The sequence below is a fragment of the Marmota flaviventris genome, chromosome 5, assembly GCF_047511675.1.
Source record: "Marmota flaviventris isolate mMarFla1 chromosome 5, mMarFla1.hap1, whole genome shotgun sequence".
NCBI lineage: Eukaryota > Metazoa > Chordata > Mammalia > Rodentia > Sciuridae > Marmota > Marmota flaviventris.
In genome coordinates, this window is record NC_092502.1 from 121,846,275 (window position 1) to 121,873,051 (window position 26,777).

The following is a 26,777-nucleotide window of genomic DNA, read 5'->3' on the forward strand; positions in this document are numbered from 1 at the left end:
TTTTCGGCGGACACAACATCTTTGTTTGTATGTGGTGCTGAGGATCAAACCCAGGTCGAATGCATGCCAGGTGAGCATGCTAGCGCTTGAGCCACATCCCCAGCCCTCTAGGCTAACCTTAAACTTTTGATCCCCTGCCTCAGCATCCCCAGTAGATGGGATGACAAGCATACACCACCATGACCAGCTTGGTATATTGTTCTTTTAGTATATGCTGGATTCAACTAAATAAAATTTTTTACTTAATATCTAGGTATGTGCATGTATGTGTGTTGGTGTAAGAGAACTGGTTGTTTTTAATAAGCATCTAGGTGGCTCTGATACCTTTGGGCTCAAACCATACTTTGAAAGATGCTGGGTTGAATTAGAGGTAGAACCAGCTCTACCAACCAATAAGTTAGGTCAGGAAAAACTAACAGAATTAAGAGAAATAGGTCATGAACAAAAGTAGGATCTCTAGTGTCTAGAAGGCCTCATAATATCCAGGAGATGGAAGTAAAAAGTCAAGAGACCAGGTAGAACACACTCCTCTTCCAGGAACCAGGGCTTTTATGTAGCAGATGCACAGTGTTCTCAGGGCTAGACAGGATGGGGTAGGGGCCAACACTGAGAGAGATTATAGGATTCTTGAGGGGGGATGTAGAAAACCATCCTATTTTTCTATAATGTCACCCTACAATGGTCTTAAGCTCAGAGTTCGTGGACTTTGGTCCACGGCCAAGTGAAGCAACACCGAAGAGAACTATCTGGTTTTTATGAACTGTGGGAACTATGTAAACTAACCTAGTCTAGGGTTTTGCTAGTTACATTAGATTCAAAAATTTGTTTTATATAAAGGAGCTTATTTTTATGATCATTACCTAATCATTTCAGCTTCTGTGACTAGAGAGATTAGAGTGCCCCTAGGGGCCAAGATTGGTAGTTGTCAGCAGCTTTAACACTTGACAAATTTAAGTCACTGAAAGTCCTGAGACAAGTTATACAGGTAGGAGCTTTCTGGGGCTGGAATCAGGGACAGCTGTAGTGACTGACTCATTTATTCTCATAAAGAGATAATTCCCAAGGGAAGAGTGGAAGCATGTTGGGAGCCAGAACAGTTGACAATTTAACCTGACAGGTGACAAGAGAATTATGACAGCTCTACCACGGCTTCATACAGACGAATCCCAGATGCAAGGTTAAAACCCATAAAATGCAAAAAGTTTAAGAAGAATAAAGGCTATGAAAGTAAGACTGTAGTTATCTGGGTGCAGTAGATAGAGCCCTTCAGAATCACTGCCTAAGAGTTAGTTATAATCATATCACAGCATCATCTCTGGCTTACAAAATAAGGCACTATATAATGTGTGCTTATTAAGCCCAAGGAATTGTGTAGCACATCATATATATATATATATATATATATATATATATATATATATATATATATAATATATATACACACACATATATATACATCATATATATATAACATATATATATATATACATACATAAAACATATATATTACATATATATACACATTAGTGCTAATCATCATGTCATCACTTCTATCAAATGGTTAGGCCTTGAAGCCATCTATCCCAACAAGCAATAAACCAGGAGAATATAGCATGGAGAAAGTGAGGAATTAAAATCCATACCTTTGGATCCTATGAGACTTTAAGGAAAAGAAATGGTGCGGAAAAAAAAGATAGAAGCCTTTCTTCTCTTTGCTCGTCAAGTCCAATATGTGGAATGGAGATAGAAAGATTAAGACATGTTAGACATATCTAGGGATTAAAAAAATGCCAGGCTTGGTGACCTCTTGGTGCTAGGGATTTTCCTGGGCTGGGATTCTTTCCCGTCCTCGCTGGATGAGAAGGGTTGCTCGAGGGAGCCATGGCTCACCGAGACCCCACAGGAAAGGAAGGAGGGAAATGATAACTCTACTCTCACTCGCCTCCTTCCCTCTAAGGCCTTCCAGGGGCTCCTCACTGGTCACAGGCAACTGAAAGCCAGTGAACAAAGGATCAGCCTTGGGGCAAAGAGCAGGAGAAGAAAATAAGTAGAGGGACAAATGCAAGATATGGCACACCTGCTTACCCCTCATCTCCCTATGGCCCTTCTACTTCCGATACACACCACTCAGCAACAACTCAGCAACTTGGGACCATTTTCCACATTGGATCATCGTCACTGTACTGTGGGGCTTGGTGTGTTTTTTCCTCATTCTCTAAGAACTCTTTCCTTCACCTGTATTCATTCTTTTAATCTCCATTTAGACATAATTTCCTCTAAGGAGCTCTTCTTGACCTCCAAACCTGGGCTGGATGCCCTTCTCTGTATCCCACAATAATCACAGTTAGTATTTTTAAGTGTATATTATGGCAATCACTGCTGTAAGTAACCCCTAATATCATGTTAATTCATTTATTACTTACTTGTCCCCAATTTGCAGATAGGAAAACTGAGGCACAGAGCAGCGATCAAGCTTACATGATGAGTTAACGATGGGGCCTAGATTTGCGTTGGATAGACAGGATCCAGAGCCCAGCTGTTAACTACTGTGCTAAACTGCTTCTGGTTCCAAACTGCACTTATCTCTAGACCATTCACAGTATCTGGTATATAGAAGGCCTGCAGTAAACATGAACTGATTTAATTAGTCAGCTAGTTAATTAATCTTTGTAGGACTGGAGTCCTAAGTCAGTTTTGTTTTTAAGGAACATCTGGGAGAGAAGGATTTCTTATCTAGCTTTTGTTTCGTCCCCGCTGAAAGCTTGCATAAGATTGTGTTTTAATTCTGAAGATCTGCCTAAGAAATTCTGGCACACCAGAATTTATTATTCTGGTTGCTGTTGGGAGTTCAAGTGTCCATGTGATGAAGGATTTGACAGCACAATTTCTGCAAAAACCATTAATGGTATCCACTTCAGCAATTATATTTATCATTTCCCACCTGGGACTTGAAGCCCTATACTTTGCTCACATGGATGTGCAGTGACTTATGGATCTGATGTAGCATCTGACGCCACAGTTTCTGCAAAAACCATTAGTGGTGTCTGCTTCAGCAATGAGGTACAGGAATCGGCTCTTGGAAGAAATTTTAAAAAAAGAGGATGGTGGCTATGTAGATGAGTTGTGGGAAGATGGTCTAATGTACAGGAAGGAAACAGCTCTAAGGGGGAAAGAATGAAAAAGACATTGGATTCAATTAGATGAAGAGTTAAACTATGCTACAAAATGAAGAATAAGAAACTAAAATTTTGGAGTATACCTTCCATATGATAGGCACTATATTTTAAATAATGATTAACTTAATCATTACGACAACCCAGAGTGGGTATTTTTCAGTTTCCAGATGGGAAAGTGGAAGGTCAGGAAACTGAAGTACTTGCCCAAGGTTATACAGAAAGTGCCCGTGCTGGATTTAAGGTCTGTATCCTTTCTTCTACTCATAACTTTCATGGTACATAGTTTAGAGCTCCAATGTCTAGTACAGAGGCCAAAATCCCACTCACTTGTTCATTTAATTATGCACAAATATTTAATGAGAGTAGACATTGTGCTAGGCACAGCACTGAGTGCTGGAGATATTACTGTGAAGAAGGCACGCCCACAGCTGCAAAGACAGCATTTATCATTGTGGAACATGCAATGATATGATGCTATGAGAGCATAAGGCCACTTAATCCAATCTTGGTGAAGGTAGAGACATTGACCTCAAAGAGGGCTCTCAAAGGAAGGGCATTCTAATGGAGACTTCAAAGATGAGAGATTAGTGAGGAAGGATAGTATAGCAGTATATTTCAGGGAGAGATTACAGCAGGGTTAAAGGCCTAGAGATCTCCCAGATCTGCAAGTAGCTCAGGTGGAGGTAGGGTGATGGCAAGGGATAAGATGAGACAGATAAACAGGGAAGTTGTGGTTTCATGTGCTTTATCTTGAGATTAATGAAGAGTTAATGAATTGATATTATCACACTAACATTATGGAAGACTCACCTGATTCCAGTGTAAGGAACAAACTTGAGGAAGTAAGAATTATAAGTGCAACTTGTATAGTGGGCACTACAGAAAGGGAGAAATATATGGAAAATATCAAGATGGCAAACTCAACAGAACTTGGTAACTCACTGGCCATGTATAGGAAAGGAAAGGTAAAGGAAAGAGTTGATTATGATACCATAGTTTAAGATTTCTACCATAGTAATATTAAAGATATTGATATTCACTGAAAAGTAGGAAATGCATAAGGAGAACAGGCTTAGGGCAGATTGTGTTGACTTTAATTTTGGGACATCCAAATGGGAAAGAACCAGAAGGCAGTTGATTATATGGGTCTAGATCTCAGGATGGAGCCCTGGACTGTTCAGAACTGAGTTATTAGCATAAAGATCATTGTTCCCACATTAGACTAGGAATCAGAATTGCCCCTGGTGCTGCTTTGTAAATGAGGATGTCTAACTTCATCCTAAATGAACTGAATCAAATTTCAGGGAGTAGAATCTGAAAGGTATATGTTTTAAAAAGCTCTTTTGGGACCATATTGCCCTGCCCAGATTGAAATTTATTGGTATGTGTGGTGAGCATGAAAGGGAGACCTCCTTCAAGAGAAACATAGTTGAGGATAGACATAGCAAGTCCTCTTTTGGATACAGCACCATAGTCACACTAAGACCACACTTTCTGACTGGCAAAGGACTACTTACAGGCAACTTTGGCTCCTGAATTTCCCATGGGTCTGACTGGGATTTTCTTAGACTATCTGAACTTCTTCCCACTCAGTCCTCCTTCCTTCCCCCTTTCCTTCCACAGGTACCAGAATGACATCAAGATCTAAGTGTTATTGACAAATTTTACAGGCTCACTCCTCTTTATCCTTCACACAAACCAATAAATCTCTTTCTAATCTACTACCATTTGGATCTTAAATGTCCCTCCAAAGCTCATGTGTTAAAGGCTTAGTCTCCAGTTTGACACTACTGAGATGTGGTGTAATCTTTAGATGGCGGGAATTAGTAGGAGGTCTTAGGTCATTTGGGGTATATTTTCAAAGAGGATTATAGATCCTGATCTCTTGCTCTCTCTCTTTTCCACAAGGTGAGTAGATTTTTCTATCATGCAGTTGCTGTTGTGGTGTACTGCCTCACCACAGACCCAAGAGCAACAAGGCCAACTGATTATGCACTGAAACCTTCAAAACTGTGAGCCAAAATGAACCTTTTCTCTTTATAAGCTGAGTATCCAGGTATTTGATACAGTAATGGGAAACTGACTAACATAACATCTAATCACATCTTGATGATTTTTGGTAAACCTAAGTTGACACAATATTAATGATAATTAAAGGCATAGAAAAGGTAGAGATCATCCAGTAGAGAAGAGAAAGGACCACCTACATTCACAGAATGGCAGCAGAAGAGGTGCCTATGAAAAAAAAAAATGAAGTAGCCAAAGAAATAGGATGGAAATCAAGAGCACATAGCTTCATAGAAGCCCAGGAAAGAGTGCTTATAAGATGATGCTATGGTTAATATAGTCAAATGCAATATTGGAAAAAGAAGGGTACAGAAGTAGCCACTGGACTGGAGTGAGAATCCCAGATTGCACTAGCTAAGGAATAAATGATAGGTAAATAAGTAGAAATATTGACAGGTCCTCTTTGAGTAGTTTTATCTATAAAAGGGAGAAAATTAGGCAACCTAGATGTGGAATTGAAAATGGGTTTCTTTCTTTCTTTTTTTGAAAGATAAAAAATACTACCACCTTTTTAAATGTTTCCAGGAAGGAGACATATGAGGGCAAGAGTGAAGATACAATGTTGAAAGATGGTAGAACCAAATGAGATCAGATTATGAGACAGGGAGAATAGACTTAAATAAAAGATAGGACAACTTTTCCATTTTGGCAATGGGGGAAAGAAGTATAATGAGGTATAGATACAGGTAAATTTGTGCACTGGTTACCACAAAATTGAGGGAGCTTCTATATAATGGCTTCTTTTTCCACAAAGTAAAAAATCTCAAAGTGAAAGGAGAGTGAAAAGTGGTGGTACATAGGTTTACAAAGAAGAGGGAAGTTTGAAATAATTTCTGCAGAGTGAGAGGGAAGTTACCCAAACAACAGAAGTTACTCAGGCAGTCACTGAGGAGATCCTTGGAATCCACGAGTTCAGAGTTATCTGACTATATGTGTGTGTGTGTGTGTGTATGTGTGTGTGTGTGTGTGTGTGTATTTCATATAAAGCATAGGAGAAAAGTGACTAGGTTCTCTACAGTTGGGATTTTGCTGGGCAGGTGTAATGGAAGGCAATGGGGGAAACTGGATAGAGAGTGGAGAGAAGTCATGGGTTTTTAGAATCTAAATTGAATAGGAAAGGCAATGTGCCAGGCACAGTGGCACATGACTGTAATCCCAGTTACTCGGGAGGCCGAGATAGGAGGATCACAAGTTCTATACCAGCTTCAGCAATTTAGTGAGGCCCTCAGCAACTTAGCAAGACCCTGTCTCAAAATAAAAATAAATAAATAATAAAAAAGGGATGGAGATAGAGCTCAGTGGTAAAGCCTCCCTGGATTAAATTTCTAATACCCACCCCTCCCCCCCCAAAAAAAAAAAAAGGAAATGCAGAGAGGATAAAGAAACAAAGAAACCAAGAACAGATAGTGAGACTTTCAGATTAAAGAAAATATAAGGATAGGGGATCATGATCAGGTTAATGGGGTGTCTGAAGACTTCAGACACATAATCATTGTAGGTGGTGGAGAAGTCCAACATGCTTGGTAAATATTATGAATTAAATAGGTTTATAGTTAAATAGGTAAAGAAACAAGACGCTGTGGTGTGGAATAGTTCTTTTGTACGGACACTGAAGAAGCCATCAATGATGACAAATCTGGGGAAAGAGGGAGATGGTGGATGAGGAGCAAATGTCCATAGGAAACACTGAGACTTAATGAGGAAGGCGATAATACAGAGAGATGAGAAAGGAAGGACAGTAAAGTCAGATGATGGGCCTTAAATAGAAGAGAATATACTCAAGCATGGAAGAAGAGTGGCCTGAAGGTAGTGTGGAGGGAAGACACATCAAACTAATTGCTTGACCTCAGAGCACATCAAGAACAGGAAGACTAAGAAACCAAGGTTCAGAGGCTGAAGAGCACCAGTTTCTTTCAGAAGATCTAGGTTTTAGTTTAAGAAGATGTAGAGACATTTTGTGTGACAAAGAAGTTTCATTTTGGCTGGTGTCTAGTGTTGATGTGGAGGTAAGCTAAGATGCACTAATAGCTGGGTCACTGGAAGAATTTGTCCCCAATGGCTTTATGAACTGGGGGTTGGGGGGGACTTGGGTTTCTGTAAGAAATTAGGCGTGGCTCAAGTTGATTATACTACCAATGCAACTCTAGTCTGGATGGTCCCAGGAGCCCATGAGCAATGATAGTACTATAATTTCTCTATTCAAAGAAAATATAAATTGTGAGGCCATCCAATTAAAATCAACTTTTATGGGGAAAAATAGGAAATGGGACATTAATCATGCATCATGATTTCAGAAACATTACAAGGTGAAACACACAAGACTTAAGAGTCAAAATTATCAAGAGCTGCTCATATAGCTGTATAAGTGTAATAAGAATTGTAATGCATTCTACTGTCATTTATTTTTATAAAAAATCAATAAAAAATTAAGTAAAATGGGATAAAGATTACACATACACACACACACACACACACCTGCTCAGATATAACTTCATCATGTGCCTGGTTTGATGGAGAGGGGAGACTTGAGCCTCATGGGAAGATACTATATTTCTTCTATGAAAAATGAGGAAGGTGTTGAGAGATAGTCATTCAGAGAGAATAAGAGGAAATGAGAGGCAAGCACAGTCTGGATAATGTTGGTGAGAATTTCCAAACCACTGATCACTCTACTTGGGACCAATCTTTGTTAATCACGAAACTGGTTTTACATAAAACATGGCTGTCTCCTCCTGAGGGATGCTAAGACATGGTAGATTTTCATTACTTTGCAACAGGTTTTCTGGCTGCAAACCAAAATTTAGATAATCTCTCAAATTGTCAAATTGTCTTCTATAGTGACTGTTCTGCTGTTCCCTCCCCCATAATTCTCTTTTGTGTCTACCCAGCCAGTCCAGACCCTGCTTATACCTACAACACAGTTTTGTGCAAATAAGCTTTCATTTAGTCTTTCTCTGAGCCTTGATTATTTAAATCCTAAAATAAGAATTCCATAAGTTTTTCTCCACTCTATTTACATATCAAAATGAACATGATGCTGGAGTTTTTTATATGCTCCGAGAGGCAAAACCAAACTCCTACTTGGTGTAATTTACTTAAATGCCAGATTCTCCTGGGGAAACTGGATTGTCTTTATAACTTGATTCAAATAACTACTCTGAATCTCAATAGCTTTTTATGAAATTACCATGTAGAACCTAAATTGGCGCAGCTGAATTAAATAAATATCAGAGCTTAACATTCTTAATCGCAAACCCTCAATTTAAACAACCATTTATTATAATCAAAAAGCAATCAATATGTTGATTGTGGTGACATGCAAAATGGAGATAGAATTATTATTAGTAATTACCCTATATTTGTGGTTCAAAGTGATAGAGAAATAACTGGAAAGAAATTTTAAAGCACATTACAGTCAAGGACTGGTTGCTATGTTTTGGAGCAGCATGCTATATTGATTGTAGTCTTTAAATAAATTGAATAACATAGGTTTCTGTCAAACATATGAATTATTCATGAAGCACAATTTGGGAACACTAAAGCAGCCTCTGTTTATGAATATTCAGATGTGTTAATAGATAAATGACTGACCCAATCTTAACCAATTCTTGAATGAAGAAAAACTCTCAGAAACCAAATGGAAATCTATTAGGCAAACTCACTCAGTGAAGTCACTATATAGAAATATGATCAGACAGAGAGATGGAGAAAGAAGCCTGAGCTCCAGGTCAGATGGGTAGTAGGTAAGGGAGGGAGGTGTCTGGGGTGCTCACTGAACACGTGCTGACACCAAAGACTTTTTCTGCAGCCTCTGGGGGCCTCAGGGTTTCTATGATCACATTTCTGGTGTGACCCTTGGATTCCTTCCTGTCAGTATTTGGAACTACATAGCAATGCAACTTTGGTTTACTATTTGGGCCTTATTTAGAAATATAATAAAGGGAATTTTAGAGCATTCCATTTTTGAGAAATCCTAAAGGGTGATCTTCATTTCTCTAAATAACTCAGTGGCCTATAAGCTGTATGTTTTTAATATTTATGAGGACTTGTTAGGAAAAAAAAATCTTATTTTCTGAAAACTCAGGATATCATTGAGTCTTGGGATGATATGTTGTAGTAAAAGATAAAATAGAGAATTTGTCTGAGACCAGGAGACTCTCCACAGAGAGTCTCACAGGGAGGAAGTGACTTGTGACCAATTAGAGTGACCCCATTTACCTGGGAGGGATGCCAAGACATAGCCCCTTCAGTTTTAAGTCTCAAGCAAATTGGGAGGACTCAACCACCCTACCAGCTATCCCAGTTTGACCAGAGGAATCTTCAGACTATGGGATTTTCAGTACTAAAAACAGAAAACCTTGGGCAAACTAGGAGAGTTGAGTACCTTATTCAAGCCAAGAATGCAATTAACAGTTTTGGGGGATCTGCTCATGCTGGTCAAGTTTCTAAAAGACTAAGTTATCCATTCATGACAGAGTATACATGTTCCTGTGAGTGGAATTTCATGCACGCCATCACATGGCTGAATTTATAAACAGAATCTTCCACGTGTATGTGGTGTCAGAGTCAAGGGAAAAGAAACCTGCAGTATTGATTCCTGAACATCACTGCACATCAAAATCATCTAGGAGCTTTATAACAATATGGATCCTTGGGCCCCACTCTGGGAGATTTTTACTTGGTAGGGGCTGGGCTGGGCCTTATGTTTTTATAAGTTCCCCTAGATAATACTAGTTAAGTTGGGGAACTATTTCACTTGGTCTAGGTAGAACCTGATGATTATTCCTACCCAGCCACCTCTGGGTGAGGACAATTTTAAGTGCCACATGTAGCACTGAGCCAACTGGTGTCAGACAGACATCCTCAGCACTCTCCTAATACTGATACCCTCAAACTAAAATCTTCAGCTGGTCACTATGGGCTCCCTGACCATCAGTTTTCCCATCTGTTGAAAGGAACCTCATGTACTCTCATAGAACCCATTTCATAGAGTTATGGAATTAAGTGCTATGATGTAAATGACATATTCAGAACCCTGAAAGCCGTAGAGTTCAATGAATATTAGCAAAGATCATGATCTAATGTCTCACCCTAAAAAGTGATGAATAAACTGCCAAATTCTTACTCTTAATTATTCCTTTTGCTAAATTCTCTGAAGATCATCTCTATTGCTAAACTTTTCTTCTGACAGGTTGCCACACACAGGTAGGTTTCAAGTTAATATATTTGAGTACATTAATGTTTGATTGTGCCACATTTCCGATCTATTGGCAGAGTCATGCTTCTGAAGATAGGAACAAAGTTGCCTAGTTAAGCCTGGATGCTACAGAAGTTTCCTCCATCTACATCAAGCCAAACTATAGGTTGTTGTCTTGGATGGTTTGAGGCCATTCCATTCTGGCAAGGTGGTCATGAGTTGGATGATTGAGAAAAGCAAGTTCTGGAATACAGGGAAATATTCATTGTATTATCTTCCGCTCACTGTTCAAATAAGGAAGGATTAGATAAATTCCATTCATTTGGGTTGGTTTCTGCTAAATTAAATTTCATTTCCTCATTTCTAATTCTAAGAAGGATGCCCTTTCCTATACGCAATACTAAGTAGAGTTACTGTGTAGAAGTCTTCCCCATTTTGGTTAAGTTAGTGTGTCAAGTTGTTTTAAATTATTTTCCTTTTCCTCCTAGTCATAAGACTATATGTTTCTTAGTCTTCTTTACAGCTAGGTATGGTCATATCACTGATTTCTAGCCAACGGAATCAGGCAGAAGGGCTGAGTTATTTCCAGACTCGTCCAAAAGTACCTCCTGTGCTAGTCTCAAATCTCTCTTCCTTCACCTGCTGACCTAGTGCAATGGGTTTCATGAAGCTTCTAGACTGAAAGAGCCTTGGTTCCTGGGTCACTGCTCCCAGAAGAGCTGCCCAAGAGAACTGTTTGTCTAGGAATAGCTGAATGGAATCCTTGCATTTGTGAAAACCAATCTCTTATTGGGATTAGTCATCAAGATGTAGGATTTTTCAATTTAGTCAATTAACCTTCCTGTCTTTCATATTAGGAAGGAGGAACTGCAGATATCTACAAATATCTGACAAGTAGTATTTGGGGTCTCAGTTTTTTTTTTTAAATAAAATGTGTTGTTTCTAAAAATAAAATTATGCAAGTCTTTGTGTATTCATTCTAGAAAAATGAGAAAGAAGAAAGTTAAAATAACTTTAAAATAAATATACCATTTATTCTTCTGGACTGTATATTGATATATTTCCCCATAAAACTAAGCTCATCTATGTTTAGTATTTTATAACTCTTCCATTAACATTTAATGTAATTTAATGTAAACATTTTCATCAGTATCATTTTTAGTGACTTTATCATCTAAGACCCCTTTATTTTAACCTTAAGACTTTTCTTACAAAACAAATCCTGTTGTGAATACCTCTATACATTAATGTTTGTTCCCATCTTTATTTTCTGAAGATAAAATCATTGGAGTGGAATTGCTAATTTAACTAGTTTAAACTGACTCAGGGTTGCCTGTTTTTCAGTAGCTTTGCCCAAAACCACAGGCTTATTTTAATTTCATAGATTGTAGATGGGACTGAGGGAGAGCTGGCCAACTTTTATCATTATATGATGGGCAATTAAAGAAATGCTGGGTCACATTGCTTAGAATTACAATCTCTCACTATAAAATGTTTCTTGGGAAAGTTTGTTACAACTGAAGTTCCTCAGACAGTGAGATATAAGGCTACCCTACAGAAGACAGGCCCATTGACACTCATTCACACAGTCCTGTGTCTAAGTGTGGCTGAGCAGGATGTAGTTAAATACTGGCACACTGATTAACATAAGTGCTTCATTTTAACATTCTGTAGAAATCATTCTAGTAAAGAGGCTTTTCACTTTCAAATTTGCATGAGTGATTTGATTATTTAGTTAACAAAAACTTCCTTAAAGTCTGATGATTTCAACTAGACACCAGAGTTATATGAAAATATGAAGGGTGTTTATTTATTTTAGGATAAACTCACAGCAAACCATAAGTTTTCTTTTTGAAGATTTTAACATCTTGGTTGGTAGATTTCATAAATCATTTATTTTAAGGTATCCCAGCAGTACTACACATTTCTTAGTTTCAGGAGTGACTCCCTGCTCCCCTGATAGCATTTCTACAGTCTGACTGACATTGTGCAACTATGTAGGCCACACATGGTTGCAAAGGCTCTTATCTTCCATCTGCAGTGTATGTTGTATTGAGTGTGATTAACCCAGCCCAGCCAATGGATGATGTATATGCCATTGACAAAGGTCCTCTTGGGATGATGAGTGACCTTGCAATTAATACTCTTTAACAGTTGGTTTCAAAGATGAAAAACAATGCAAATGGTTAGAGATAGATAACACAGGTCATGTGCTCAGTTGTTGGCATATGCAAGAGATATTTTTGGAAATATAGTAGCCAAGAACATGCTTCTCTAAACATTTTTATCTAGTTTACACACAAATATTTACAAAATATTATAGATCATAACAGGCAATTTAAGCCATTTAGATGGATAGATAGGTTCCTGAAGATAGATGGTGTAAGTGCTTCCCAGATCCCTTATTTTCAAATGGGTAAAAAAATGACCGGATCATCTGCTTGATAAAGTTGCACCCCCTTCATATCAGTGTTTGTATCAGAAAACACAGTGTGAGATGATTGTGTTCTATCTACATCTTCTTGGTAAGAAAGATGTATGATTATGTTTTTGTTTGTTTAAAACAGCAAACCGCTTTCTTGCAATTGAAACTCAAATAGATTTATTTATTGATCTTTGGAGTATGAAGTATTGAGGTAAACATAACCTACAAGTAGAAACTATAATTTTATTTGGGTCCTTGCCCAAGGAAAAAGATGTAACTAAATCAACGTTGAAATTATTTATTGGCTCTTGACAATAAGAATAGGGAGCCTATTCCCTGAAATTGGTAGCTTTGTTCATGCCACCTTATTCTTGCTTCCTGAAAAGATGTTTTGATGATCCTGAGGGTCTTCATGACTGAGATCATATGTCTCCAAATGGAATCTCACCTACATTTTTCCTGATTAAGATACATCTCTTTTAGAATAATATCTCAGCATTCAATGCTGGCTCTTTTTCTTCTGCTAAGGAAACAATAAACCATGCATGTAGACTGTACTTTCTAAGCTTAGGATTGTAAAGACTTTGTTAGCAGTAGTACTTTCCAGAGTGGGGAAAACAGAACCCCAAATCTATGGCCCAGGCCCTTCACATTTGATAATGTGATCCTAGCATTCCTTTTCTTTATTTCAATCAGACCATTTGACCAATGCCTTAATAAATACTCTCTCTCTCTCTCTCTCTCTCTCTCTCTCTCTCTCTCACACACACACACACACACACACACACGAGTTATATGTGCATATATTTACTAATTAATTTATACTTTTACACTAACCACTTAGAATCCTGCAATTTTCATAGTTATGTTGAGCAACTGTTAAAACATTTTGTATCAAACAAATCACTATGTCACTTCGAGTCTAATTTCTACTATTAAATAATATGTTAACTTATTGATTTCTAGGCTCTTTCAGTTTCTAAATTCTATGATTATAAGAAATGCATTTATTTATTCATTTATTCAAGAAATACATACTGAGCCCACAATGTGTGGCAGGGATTGTTTTGGGTGTTAGTGACACTGCAAACAATTTCAAGTCTAGTTCCTTGATTTCCAATAGTGTCTTAGGTAAGGAATATGAGATTAAGGGCTGGATTGACTGGAGCACGAGAAGTTTGACAAAGAACCCCAGGTGATTCTGATACTCTTGTCCTCTAACAGTTGAGAATTTGATCTCCACGCAGAAGAGGTTGACCACAACAGGCCATTAGGAAAATATTTTTCCCCCATAGATTGGCTAGATAAATCAAGCTGGATGCCAGCCTACATTGCATTACCACAGTTTTTCCTTTCTGCTATGCAGTGTATATATAAAGTATTATTTTAATCAATGTTGGGTTGCTAGTCTTTCAGGGCATAGGATTTCATTTGTATGAATGCATTAATTACATTGTCTGTGATTCTTTTGTGACATCAGGAAGTTAACTTAGGGACTTATCTGAGAAATGGCTAGTTGAATAGAATGTCCTTTGACTTGGGCCCCTCTTTGCTCAATTCTCCATGGTTAAGAGGGGGAAGGGAAGAGTTGGACATGACAGCTGTCAGCTGTGCGAGTGCAGCTGCTACACATGCCTGTGGCCATTTTAGGGGGTGAGGGCTTCTGAGGCACTTTGAGGCATGTAACCGTACCTCTCTAAGAGCCAGGGTAGCCCTCACCTATTACTCCCACCAACCCTTGAAGCCTTCCTTTTTCAAGCACACACACACACACTTACCCACATACCTGTATGCTGATGGTTACCTGTTGCCATTTTCCTATCCTCATCACTCATTCATCAATCTCTTTTTTTAAAAAAATTTTTTTTAAAGAGAGAGAGAATTTTTATTTGTTTATTTTTTTAAGCTTTCGGCGGACACAACATCTTCGTTTGTATGTGGTGCTGAGGATCGAACCCAGGCCGCACACATGCCAGGCGAGCACGCTACCGCTTGAGCCACATCCCCAGCCCATTCATCAATCTCTTGATTCTTTAATTCAGTCACCGATTTCTTCATTCCACCATTTATTCATTCTCTCTATATGCCACTTCCTTTTCAGATCCTTCCAATTCAGACCTCATTAGAGCTGGTCCCCTCCTCTCTTGCTCCTTTCCTAATATCCTCCCTGCTGCTTTGATGCCTCTGATGGGGACTTTTCACGGGTTTAGGAGTTCAGGACTAGCTGCCTGGAAAGACCTCTGTGGGTTGGTGACATGTACAAGGTGGCACCAGGGAACAATATTGACTAAAGGTCATTTGCAAAGAATACTATATATACTTAAAATCTTAACATACAGAAGTTCCTAAATTTTTCTTTTCTTCTCTTCTAGTGGTTCTGTGGTACCACCTATGAGGCTACCTCAGGGATAGTACACGGGAAGGGATGTTCTGGAGTCTAGAGATGCCAGTGTGCCTGGTACTGTGTCATGCAGGGGCCACAGAGGCAGTCAGGGATCCCACAGCCCACTGACAATTGTTAGTCCTTTTTTGTCCACTCAGGAATCTGAGTCCTTCATTTTCTTCTATTCCAACTCAGCTACAGGCAACTCTCCCAGAGGGCTCACTAAGCAGCACCTACTGTGTTCCTGATACCATCTTCTTTAACGCACCTCATTTTTGCATCTGGACTTCTATCTTTGAGCTTGGCCCCAATAACCTCCCTGTCTTCTCTTAGAACATAAGTATCCCTTTGCTTTGCCAGTCCAGCTCCTAGGGACCAGAGTCACGAATAATCTCATTGCTAAGACTCTTGGCTTAATGTCCTGGACTTCTAGGGGCAATCCAGCTTAAGCATGCCATTCCCACGCTTCACACACCTGCTGGGACCCTCTCTCACTCCACCACTGCTTCTTGCACTTGCCTTACACCATACACAAAGCCAGAATTAACTGCAGCTGCAACTGCTTAGTTCCTTTTCCCTCCCTTTTGTTTCACCCCTGGGGACCAAGATACTTCAAGTCCTGGTGCTTCCTCCCCTTCCATCCATCTGTAAGTATTGCTAGGCCTGGCTGAGCCCCACAGAGTAACACAGGCAATAGTCATGTGTTAATTAAAAGTTATGGCATTTGCTGTTCTGTAGATTCATGCCACAAAAAGAAGAGCCAAAACTTGAATGAGAAGGGAAATTTCAAGACCCTGTGCAAATCCTCTTCAAATAAAATGCTTCAAAGCAAGAAAAAGGCAAAGTATTGTCTAGTTTCAGTATTTCTCCATTTTACGTTCTGGAACATACCTATCAAAGAGTCATTAGGGCATATCTGTGCAGCTTCCTTATATGCCAGCTGTCTTAATAAATATGATTTTTGTGTGTGTGTTGTTTTATCTAAATCATTCTGATGTTTTCAAAGGACCTACTTAGTAGCAGGGTATCATTATGGAAAGAGTTCAGGGCTGTTTCCTGGTCCTGTCTCCCTGAAATGTATAAGCTATTTAAATTTTGTGAAGAACTAAATTTGTAGGAATTGGTTTTCCCATCTGTGGAATAGGAATAATATTTCTCTGCCTGCTTTGCAAGGTTATGAAGATCATAAGATAAGGCCCTTTATACAAATGTCAGATATGGCTCTGAGAATGCAATAGTGTTAAAAACCCTCTCTCGCGCGCTCTTTCTCTCTCTCTCTTCTATCTGTATTTTATATGTGGGTGTTTAAATACATATTTAAAGCTGCTTTTTTGTTGCTAAAGACATTTATTTTAGGATATTTAGATATCTTTGAAAATCGCCTTTATATTATCATTTTAATGCAAACCATTTTGTGAAATAGGTTGAAAAACATTGTTTTTTTTTCTATTTTATGGATGAGAAAACCAAGGTTAAGAAAAGATAAATATAGATTTTACCCAAAATACTGCCGCTAAACAGTGGAAAAAGGGTGAGAAGCCAGATCTCCTCTTTCCCTGGACCAGGCTTCTTTTGTCCTCTCACTTGCTCTAACCATCTCTAACATTCATGTTCCCCTTTTGTCAAGTTTCCTCTGTTCAGTGCAGAGGAGTGAGTTCTCGATGCCAGCAAGGGGGTGAGGAGCTGAATGCTAATGGATGGGTGGAGTATTGGGCTCTCTGGAGCAGAGGGACAAAGTGGAATTACAGAGGGAGCAGAGTTCAGGGACTAACCAGAGACCAATTGCCAAAGGCATTAAAAAAAAAAAATCTGAGTGGGTAAATATAACAGGTAAAAGCTATATATGCAGATCCTGATCAAACCAACCGTGATTAATGTAGCTGTAATAGTTGAGAGTCAGGCTTAGATACAGGGGCATCTGGATCAATTTTCTGGGGAGGCATCTGTTTGCACTTTTTTTGAAGGCTAAGACCTAACTCTCAGGATGTGTCCTTACTCATCTAAAAGGCCCTTCACTCATTTAGTCAGGCCACATGCATGCATCAACACAGATCATTGAGATGTATTAGGTTCTAGAGAACCAAAGATGAATTGACACATATATAGTTGTTGTTCTTCTAAAACACTGTCAAGCACAGGGTCTATACCTGGGCAATACTGGCATTTTATTGTAGGGGAGCTCCTGAGTGTTAGAGGATGTTTAGGATATCTGGACTTTACTCACTGGAGACTAGCTCCACTTCTCCAATTGTGACAACCAAAAATGTCTTTAGACATTGACAGATATTCCCAGGGGAGAGCAAGGGAAAATCACCAAGGCTCAAGAATCACTGATCTAGAATTAATAATAATTAACAATTACCAAACACAACAATTACCAGGCACCACATTTGGCACAACCAGCAAAAAGGCCCCTCTTAAACAATTCATCAGATCTTCAAGTTCTCCCATTTCCTCCCTAGCCCATAAGCACAAATTACAAGGGCACGCAGACCACCTGCAAGCAAGCACTCTGGTTAACGTGTGTGTCTGCTTACTGTGACACATGTTGAGTTGTCCGATTACTAAAAAGAAACCGTGTTTTTGTTCATGCCTATTGTAGTAGTTACAATTGTGCAATTTGAGGAATATTTAAACTGGTTAAATGTGAGTGTGAAGAGTTGTTCCTAAGAAAATTAAGTGGAATGCTTTGGAAAAATAGGATAAACAACTTTCCAATAAATTAAATAAGGACAACTATAAAATTGCAGAGGAAAAAACCTGCAAAAATCTAGAAGATGTGAGTTCTTGGCACACATTAAAGAATTCCAAATCTGGAAATTTTTATTAGGTAATTAAAAAGATGTGAAGTACAGCTAGCAAATCATTTTCAAAGAAAAGACCTATGTCCTACATAAAAATGCATAAGTAAGTGTATAATTTGTATGTTTTAAGTTAAAAGAAAATGCTTAATTTATATATGGTATTTGATGATACTCTCTCTTTAGTTTGTCAACCAGATACCTATACTTGCTTCGGATGGGTAGGATTCTGTCATACTACCCTCATTTTAAGATGAGAAGCTGAGAGAGAACAAGCCAGTCATTCAGACTGTTTGAACAACTGAATGCAAAACATGGCTATCAGGCCAAATCATACGATTTAAACCAACAACATAAATGACAAAATTAAAAAGGAGAATTGGAGAGGTCCTTATATGCCATGTTTTCTCAGTTTGTCCATGTGGTACATATTGTGGCTTTAAAAACCACGAAGATGGTGGGACAAGACTTGGTTGTGTTTAAAGAACGGTTCATCCATGAATGCCTTGAGATAGTTACAAGGACTTCCATTTTATGGCAAATCAAGGCAAATTCAGTATGCAAAACCAGATTCTGACATAATATCAAAAAATATGCCACTTTGTTGACACAGAAAAGGAAAAAAAGCCAAAATTATAGAACAGACTGCAACAAATGACAGGCCTGGTCAGGAAATAACAAATTCAGCTAATGTCCAAGGAAATTCAAAACCAAATCTTTAGGTTCTTGATTATGCTCCAAATGATATGTTATTTTTTTAAACATTTTTTTTTTTTTTTTAGTTTTAGGTGGACACAATATCTTTATTTTACACTTATGTGGTGCTGAGGATCAAACCCAGTGCCTCATGCATGCTAGGCAAGTACTCTACACTGAGCCCACAACCCCAGCCCCACGATGTTATTCCTTCATAATTTACTGTCAGAGACTAATGAGGTGATGTTATCCATGCTGTTTAATCAGTTTCCTGGTTTCAAGGAAATATGATTGGTACCTAGGAGACATGGTATTGATTTGTTGAATGTGAAAACGACAGGCAGCCTATAGCTGGATTTAAGATCACATTGTCCTGTGATATTAATTAGAACTTTGACAAGGAATACCATTTGGAGTAGTCATCTTTAAAAGACTTGGTATCATTTATAGCATTTGTGTGGGTGACATTGGTCAGGTTATTCTAATAGTTAAGGGTAGGAGAAGTGAGAGTGAAAAAAAAAATACAGATATAACTTAGTAACTAGATGACATCTAGGACATGGTAAGCCTGAAATGAAGTCTAGGTGTGCTTGGCCATGGTTCAAAGAAAGAAAGAAAGAAGAAATATAATTAATTAAAGAAAGAAAAGCCCTTACCTAAGATCAAAGAAGAGAAAGTATCTTGAACTGAGTATAAGTAACTCACTTTTCTGATTCTAAAGATCTAAACAACAAATCAATCCAACTCCTGCCTCCTCCCAAATCCTGAACACAGAACGAGCCTCTTTGGAATTCTTTCATAGCAACAACTATAGAAGCATTCTTGCTATAAAAACAGAAGCTGTCTACATAGGAATACACAGAGATACCTACCCAATCCCTGGCCTTTAATTCTGCTGGGTCTATCTGTGTCTCATTCTGTGGCAAACACAGACCCAGCAACAGCAGCAGCACACAATACCTAGTCTAGGAACTGCTTCAAGCTACCTACTTGTCTACTCTCTCTCTCTCTCAGCTTCTCCTTTCTGGCTGACTTCTGGGTTCTCCATTCCTGCCCTGTCTTTGTTCTTATAATGCTTTTATTAAAATATAATTATCATTCTATACAATTTGCTCATTTCAAGTGTATGATTCTATGACTTTACTAAAAAATTATTTAAAGTTGTAGACGTGTGCAACATCAGTACCGTCAAATTTTGAATATTTCATTCATCTCAAAAAGAAACCCTGTGCTCTTTATCTATCAGTGCCCAATCCCTCCATACCTGTCTCACCTCCAGCCCTAGGTAACCACTAACCTACCTGCTGTCTTAATAGGTTTGGCTCCTTTGAACATTTCACATAAGTGGAATTAAACAATATGTGATCCTTTGTGACTGATTTCTTTCATGTAGCATGACGTTTTCCATATTTATCCATGGTGTAGCATGCATCAGTACTTAATTTTTAAAAATATAATTGAAAAGTGTTTTATAGGAGTATAACACATTTTCTTTACCCATTCTTCAGTTAGTGGACATTTATGTTGTTTTCACTTCGGAGCAAGTGTGAATAATGCCTCTATGACATTTGTGTACAAGCTTTTGTGTAGGCATGCTTTTGTTTCTCTTGGGAGCATACCTAGTAGTGGAATTGCTGAGTCATATCATAAGTCTATGTTCAACATTTTCAGGAACTGCCAGACTGTTTTACTAAGTAACTGCATTATTTTACACTCCTACCATCATGATAAAAGGGTAACAATTTTTCCACATCCTTGCCAACATTGGTCATCATTTTTTGTTATAGTCCCCTGGTTCTTGCTATATTGGCTCCTTAGCCATTCTGCATCCATTTGTATGCTCCCTTGATTGTAGGGCTCTTCAGGGCTTCCTGTGAAAGGCATCCTTCTTAACATTAGCAGAGTTAGCTCTTGGCTTTCTCCATTGCAAAAAAGGGATTACAGTTGATGGGGTTCTCAGATTCTACCCCCATAATAAAAGAGTAGAAAAAAGGAAAGTCAAATGTTATTGACAGTTATTTTAGACCTGGTGATGGTTAATTTTATATGCCCACTTGGCTGGGCTATGGGATGCCCAGGTAACTGAGAAAACATTACTTCTGGATGTGTCTATGCAGGTGTTTCTGGAAGAGATTAGCACCTGAATCAACAGACTGAGGAAAGAAGATTGTTCTTCCCAATGTGGGTGGGCATTATCCAATCTGTTGAGAACCTTAAAAAAAAAGGTAGAGGAAGGGCAAATTTGCTGTCTCAAACTCCAGATATCTATCTTTTCCTGTCCTCAGACCCTGGAGCTCCTAGTTCTCAGGTCTTCAGGCTTAGAGTGAATCACACCACTGGTTTTCCTGAATCTCCACTTCTAAAATACAAATCTCCCTATTAGCCAATTTGCATAACAAATCTCCTATCTACCTATCTCCCTCCTTCCCTCCTCTTGGCTCTATTTTTCTGGAGAATCCTGACTAATAAAACCCTTTTCTTTCTCTTTTGTTCCAGTTATTGGAATGACAGGTTAAAGGGTCCAGGAGGGACTGACCTGGGAACAGCAGCCATTATGGAATTCTAACATGAGAGTGACAAGGATGACAGCATGGCCCAGCACAATTACCAGTTTTCAGGTGGATTCTCACTCATTTAAGTTTTCTAATTTTTCTGCAAATAAAAAGATAAGGAAGGGAAGAGTCAGCGTTAGACATGGTAATAATAAACCCCAATTTTTATTGACAATAAAATTAATGACTTCTTATATATATTTTTAGTTGTTGATGGACCTTTATTTTATTCATTTATTTATATGCGGTGCTGAGAATCAAACCCAGGGCCTCACATATGCTAGGCAAGTGCTCTACTACTGAGCCACAATCCCAGCTGGCTTATTCAGAAACAACTATTGGCAATTCTACCATTTCTATGTGTTCCAGACTGTAGAGTCATAGTTTAGGGTGAAACAGATTTCACAATTATCACAGTTAAAGGAGAAGTTCTATCAACATAGAGGGAAAAAATCATGGACTGCATTTCTGAATAATCCTCCATACTGAGGCCGGAAACATTTAACTAGAGCTTTTTACCTTAAAAAATTGACTTGGGTCTGTCTTTCTAAAGTGTTTTTGAATTTGACCCCAGGAGGCTATATTTAGTGAGTATACTCTCCTAAAGTAACAATTCTTTATACAATCCTTTACTTAACAACCATTTTAATTTAGGAATAGATTAAATATTTTTACTAGGCCAGTGTTTTAATTGCTAGCATTAGTTAAAACACAGTTAACCATACTTAAATGTATCTTAGACCTATTGTTGAAGTATTTTTATGAGTAGACATGATCAGGAAATACATTCCCAGTCTATTTAGAATTTAAATATAAACTTTTAAACCATAAAACCTCTTTTTTTTTTTTTTTTTTTTTTTTGGTACCAGGGATTGAATCCAGTGATACCTAACCACTGAGCAATATTTCCAGCCCTATTTATTTATTTATTTTTTATTTTGAGATGGGGTCTCACTAAGTTGATTAAGGCCTTGCTACACTGCTGAGGTTGCCCTTGAATTTACAATCCTCCTGTCTCAGACTCCCAAGTCACTGGGATTACAGGCATATACCACCATGCCCAGCTTAAAACATGAAACCCCTTGAAGTATAATTCACATACACTTAAGGGTATTTTTATGTGTGTAGCACTAGGGATTGACCAAGGAGTGCTGTACAACTAGTTATATCCACAGCCCTTCTTACTTTTGTATTTTGAGACAGGGTCTTGCATAGTTGCCAAGGTGGTACAGTACCCCTTGGGTTCAAGTCTTACTACCCTCCAACACACAAAATCAATAAATATAATTCAACATCTAACTATAATACAGATGAAAAAACATATAATCATCTCAATTATGTAGAAAACATACATGATAAATTTATAACCATTAATGATAAATACTCTCAGCAAACTTGTAATGAAAGGGAACATCCTCATTACAATAAAGGACATCTACAGGAAACATGATACTTAGTGGCTGTATTGGTTATCTAAGTATTGCTGTATAACAAAGTATCTCCAAAACTTAGCAACTTAAATAGTAAACATTTATCATTTCACAATTTCTGGGGGTTAGGAATTTGCAAGTAGCTTAACTGGGTATGTCTGGTTGAAGTTTTCTCATGAGAATACAGTGAAAATGTTGGCTAGGGCTAAAAGTCTTTAGAAGGTTTGAACATGGCCTTTGGTAATTACACATCATCACTTCCACCAGAATCTATTCATTAGAATTCAGTCACTAATTACAGCCCACATTCCAGGGGAGAGGAGAGGAATCTGGCTGCTTTTTTTTAGAGAAGAATATCACAGCAATTATGACTACATTTTGAAATGACCATAATGCAAAAGATAGAATGCTTCCCCCTAGGAATATCAAGAATAAAGAATGAACACTCTGAACACTTTTAATCAACATTGTCTTAAAGGTCGTAGCCATTGCAATAAAGCAAGAAAAAAATGAAGATATATGGATTGGAAAGGCAGAAGTAAAACTGTCTTTATTTATAGATAATATGTTTGTAAATGTAGGAAATTCTAATTATTTTTTAAAAATCCCATTAAAAAAGAAATAAGTTGATCAAAGTTGTAGGATACAAAGTCAATATAAAAAATTTAACTGAACTTCTATGTACTAACATCAAGCAATTGTATAATAAATTTTAATGACATTTAAAATACTGTCAAAAATAAGTATAATACTTAGGGATGTTTAACAAAAGATGAGCAAGACCTGTAGATTGAAAACTATAAAACATTAAGTCCAATTTCAAATAAGACTTAAATACATGGAGAAATATGTCATTTTAATGGATTAGAAGACTCACTACTGTTCATATTGTAAGTTTTCTCCAACTTGATCTATAGGTTCTCACAATCTCAATCAAAAGATTGGCAGGAATTTTATAGAAACAGACAAGCTGATTCCAAAATTCATATGGAATTAACAAAAAACATAGAATAACTAAAATAATTTTGTAGAAGAATAAAGTAAAGGAGAAAGGTTTATACCACCTGATTTCAAGTTTTATTATAGATCTATAGTAATCAAGTCAGTGTAGAATTGTCATAAAGATAGATATATGAAACAATGAAACATAAAAGGAAGTCAGAAATAGATGTTTGATTGATTTTTGAAGAGGCTTTTTTAATATTTATTTTTTAGTTGTAGTTGGACACAATACTTTTATTTTATTTATTGTATGTGGTGCTGAGGATCAAACACAGGGCCTTCACGTGCTAGGCGAGCACTCTACCACTGAGCCACAACCCCAGCCCAAGAGGCTTTTTTTGTATGGAGAGATTTTTTTTTTCAATAAATGGTGCTGGGATGATTGTATATTCATATGGGGAAAAAATGAACATGACTCTTAACTCACACCATACATAAAAATTGACTCAAAATCAGTCATAGACCTAAATGGCAAAGTTAAAAATGAAATAAATAAATAAATATAAATATATAAATATAAATACATAAAACATATCTTGAAGAAGATTGCATTAGTCAGGATTCTGCAGAGAAACAAAATTGATAGGCAATAGATGATAGATAGATAGAGATAGATAGATAGATAGATAGATAGATAGATAGACCAAGGATTATTATGAGAAGTGGCTTAAAAGATTATGGAAAGTGTTAGGACCCATAATAGCTCACTTCAACCTGGAGAAACAAGGAAACCGGTGGATGAGTCCAATTCCAAAGCCCTAGGAACCTAGGGGCCACTGGTACAAGTCACAGAATCTCAGTACCAGGTAGCCTAGAGTTCTGATGTCCAATGGCAGGAAAAGAAGTTCCAGAAGGAAGAATCTTTCTTTCCTTTGCCCTTTTGTTCTACATGGACCTTCAACTAATTGGGTGATGCAGGTCCTTTCTCACATGGAATTGGGGGTTATCTTTCTTACACAGTCCACAGATTCAAAATGCCAATTGTTGAGAGCCACAGCCGAAAGGAGCCCCAGCAAACTTCCAGCTGCCAGCAAACTTCCAGCTGCCAGCTGATGATTGGCTCACAGCGGCCCCAGCAACTTCTAGCTGCCAACTGATTGGCTCCTCTGCGGTGATGCTCATTGGGCTGTTTCCCTGTGGAAACACACAAACAGACCCCCGACTCCAGACAATTACTGGGTCAGGACCTTTCCATTGTCCTGTTAGAATATCCTTCCAAAGTACCTTGGGCTTATTTATGTACATATTTTGGACACATATGCCTTTCCACGGCACTAAGCCCTGATGAATCTAAATTTAAAAAGTTTAGAGTAAAAAGTGTTATTTTAAGTTTATCTTTGGGGAATATATACCCCTTCCCAACTCCTTCTTTTTATTTTAATAAGTACATTTTAATAGTTTGATGAGCTCTTTCAACTATGCCTTGTCCCTGTGGAATGTATGGGATTCCTGTTATATGAGTAATGCCAAATGATGAGCAAAATTGTTTAAAAGAGGTAGAAGTATAACCAGGGGCATTATCTGTTTTTAACTGTTTTGGAACGCCCACAGTGGCAAAATTTTGTAAGCAATGAGCTATAATATCTTTAGTTTTTTCTCCAGCATGAAGTGAGCCCATCAAAAATCCAGAAGAAGTATCAACTGTAACATGCAAATATTTTAATTTTCCAAATTCTGGCAAGTGTGTGACGTCCATCTGCCAAATATGGTTAGGTATCAGTCCTCTAGGATTGACTCCAAGATTAACTTGTGGTAAAAAGGTCACACAATTTTGACATTGTTTTATTATTTGTCTAGCTTGTTCCTTAGTTATTTTAAAATGCTTTTGTAAAGTATTAGCATTGACATGGAACTTTTTATGAAAATTTGTAGCTTCTTCTAGTGTAGAGAAAATATGTATGTCATGTGTAGTTTTATCTGCTAAATCATTGCCCAAACTCAGGGCTCCAGGCAATCCTGTATGTGCCCTGATATGTCCTATAAAGAATGGATCTTTTCTGTCCCAGATTAGACTTTGTATAGTGGAAAACAAAGAGATAACAGTAGAGGAAGGGGAAATCCTACCAGCATCTTCAAGGGATACTATAGCATTAACTATATACTGACTATCGGAAAATAAATTAAATACAGAATCTGTAAACATCATAAAAGCTTGTAATACTGCATTAAGCTCTACCTTTTGAGCTGATTGTTTGGGTACTAAAAATGTAAAAGTTTGATCAGGTGTAACTATTGCTGCTGTACCATTATTTGACCCATCAGTGAATATATTTGGAGCATTCATGATAGGTGTTTTTCTTGTCATTTTTGGAAAAATTACAGGATGCAATGACCAAAAAGACAATAAAGGATTAGATGGTAAGTGGTTGTCAAATGAAACATTAGATTTGAACATGATTATTGCTCAAGTATTTAACTCATTAGCTAACTCATCAATTTGATTCATAGTATATGGGGTAATAATTTTATTGGGAGAAATTCCAAACACTCCCTTTGCTGCTTTTATTCCTTTGAGTATTAATTGTCATACAGCCTCAGTAAGAATAGTGTTAGGAGAATAAGATAAATGTATCCATAATAATGGACCTTCTTGCCAAAATACTCCCGTAGGAATATTTTTTGTTGGTAGTACAGTAAATAATAAAGGCAAACTTATATCAATTCTATCCAAATGCATATTTTCCGTATATGTTTCAATGATTTTTAATGCCTTTAAAAATAAAAAAAAATATTGCTTCAGGCGTTAACATTCGGGGTGAATTTGGATCTGATGGACCTTTTAGGATATCAAATAGAGGTCCCAACTCTCCTGTTGGTATACCTAGATAAGGCCTTATCCAATTTATGTCTCCTAATAACTTTTGAAAGTCGTTAAGTGATTTGAGTTGATCTACTCGTATTTGAAGTTTTGGTGGATGGACCATGGTTGAGGATAATAGAACTCCTAAATAATTAATTGGAAAATTTAATTGTACTTTATCTATTGCTATCTCTAGATTATAATTTTTTAATAAGTTTGTAAGTGTGGCATAACATTCTAGCAATGTG

At 37.6% G+C, this 26,777-nt stretch overlaps 1 pseudogene; it reads left to right on the forward strand.

Annotated features, from left to right (window-relative positions):
- Positions 1-18,363: 18,363 nt before the first annotated feature.
- Positions 18,364-19,134, forward strand: LOC114094984 (U2 small nuclear ribonucleoprotein B'' pseudogene; annotated as a pseudogene).
- The last annotated feature ends 7,643 nt before the right edge of the window (positions 19,135-26,777 follow it).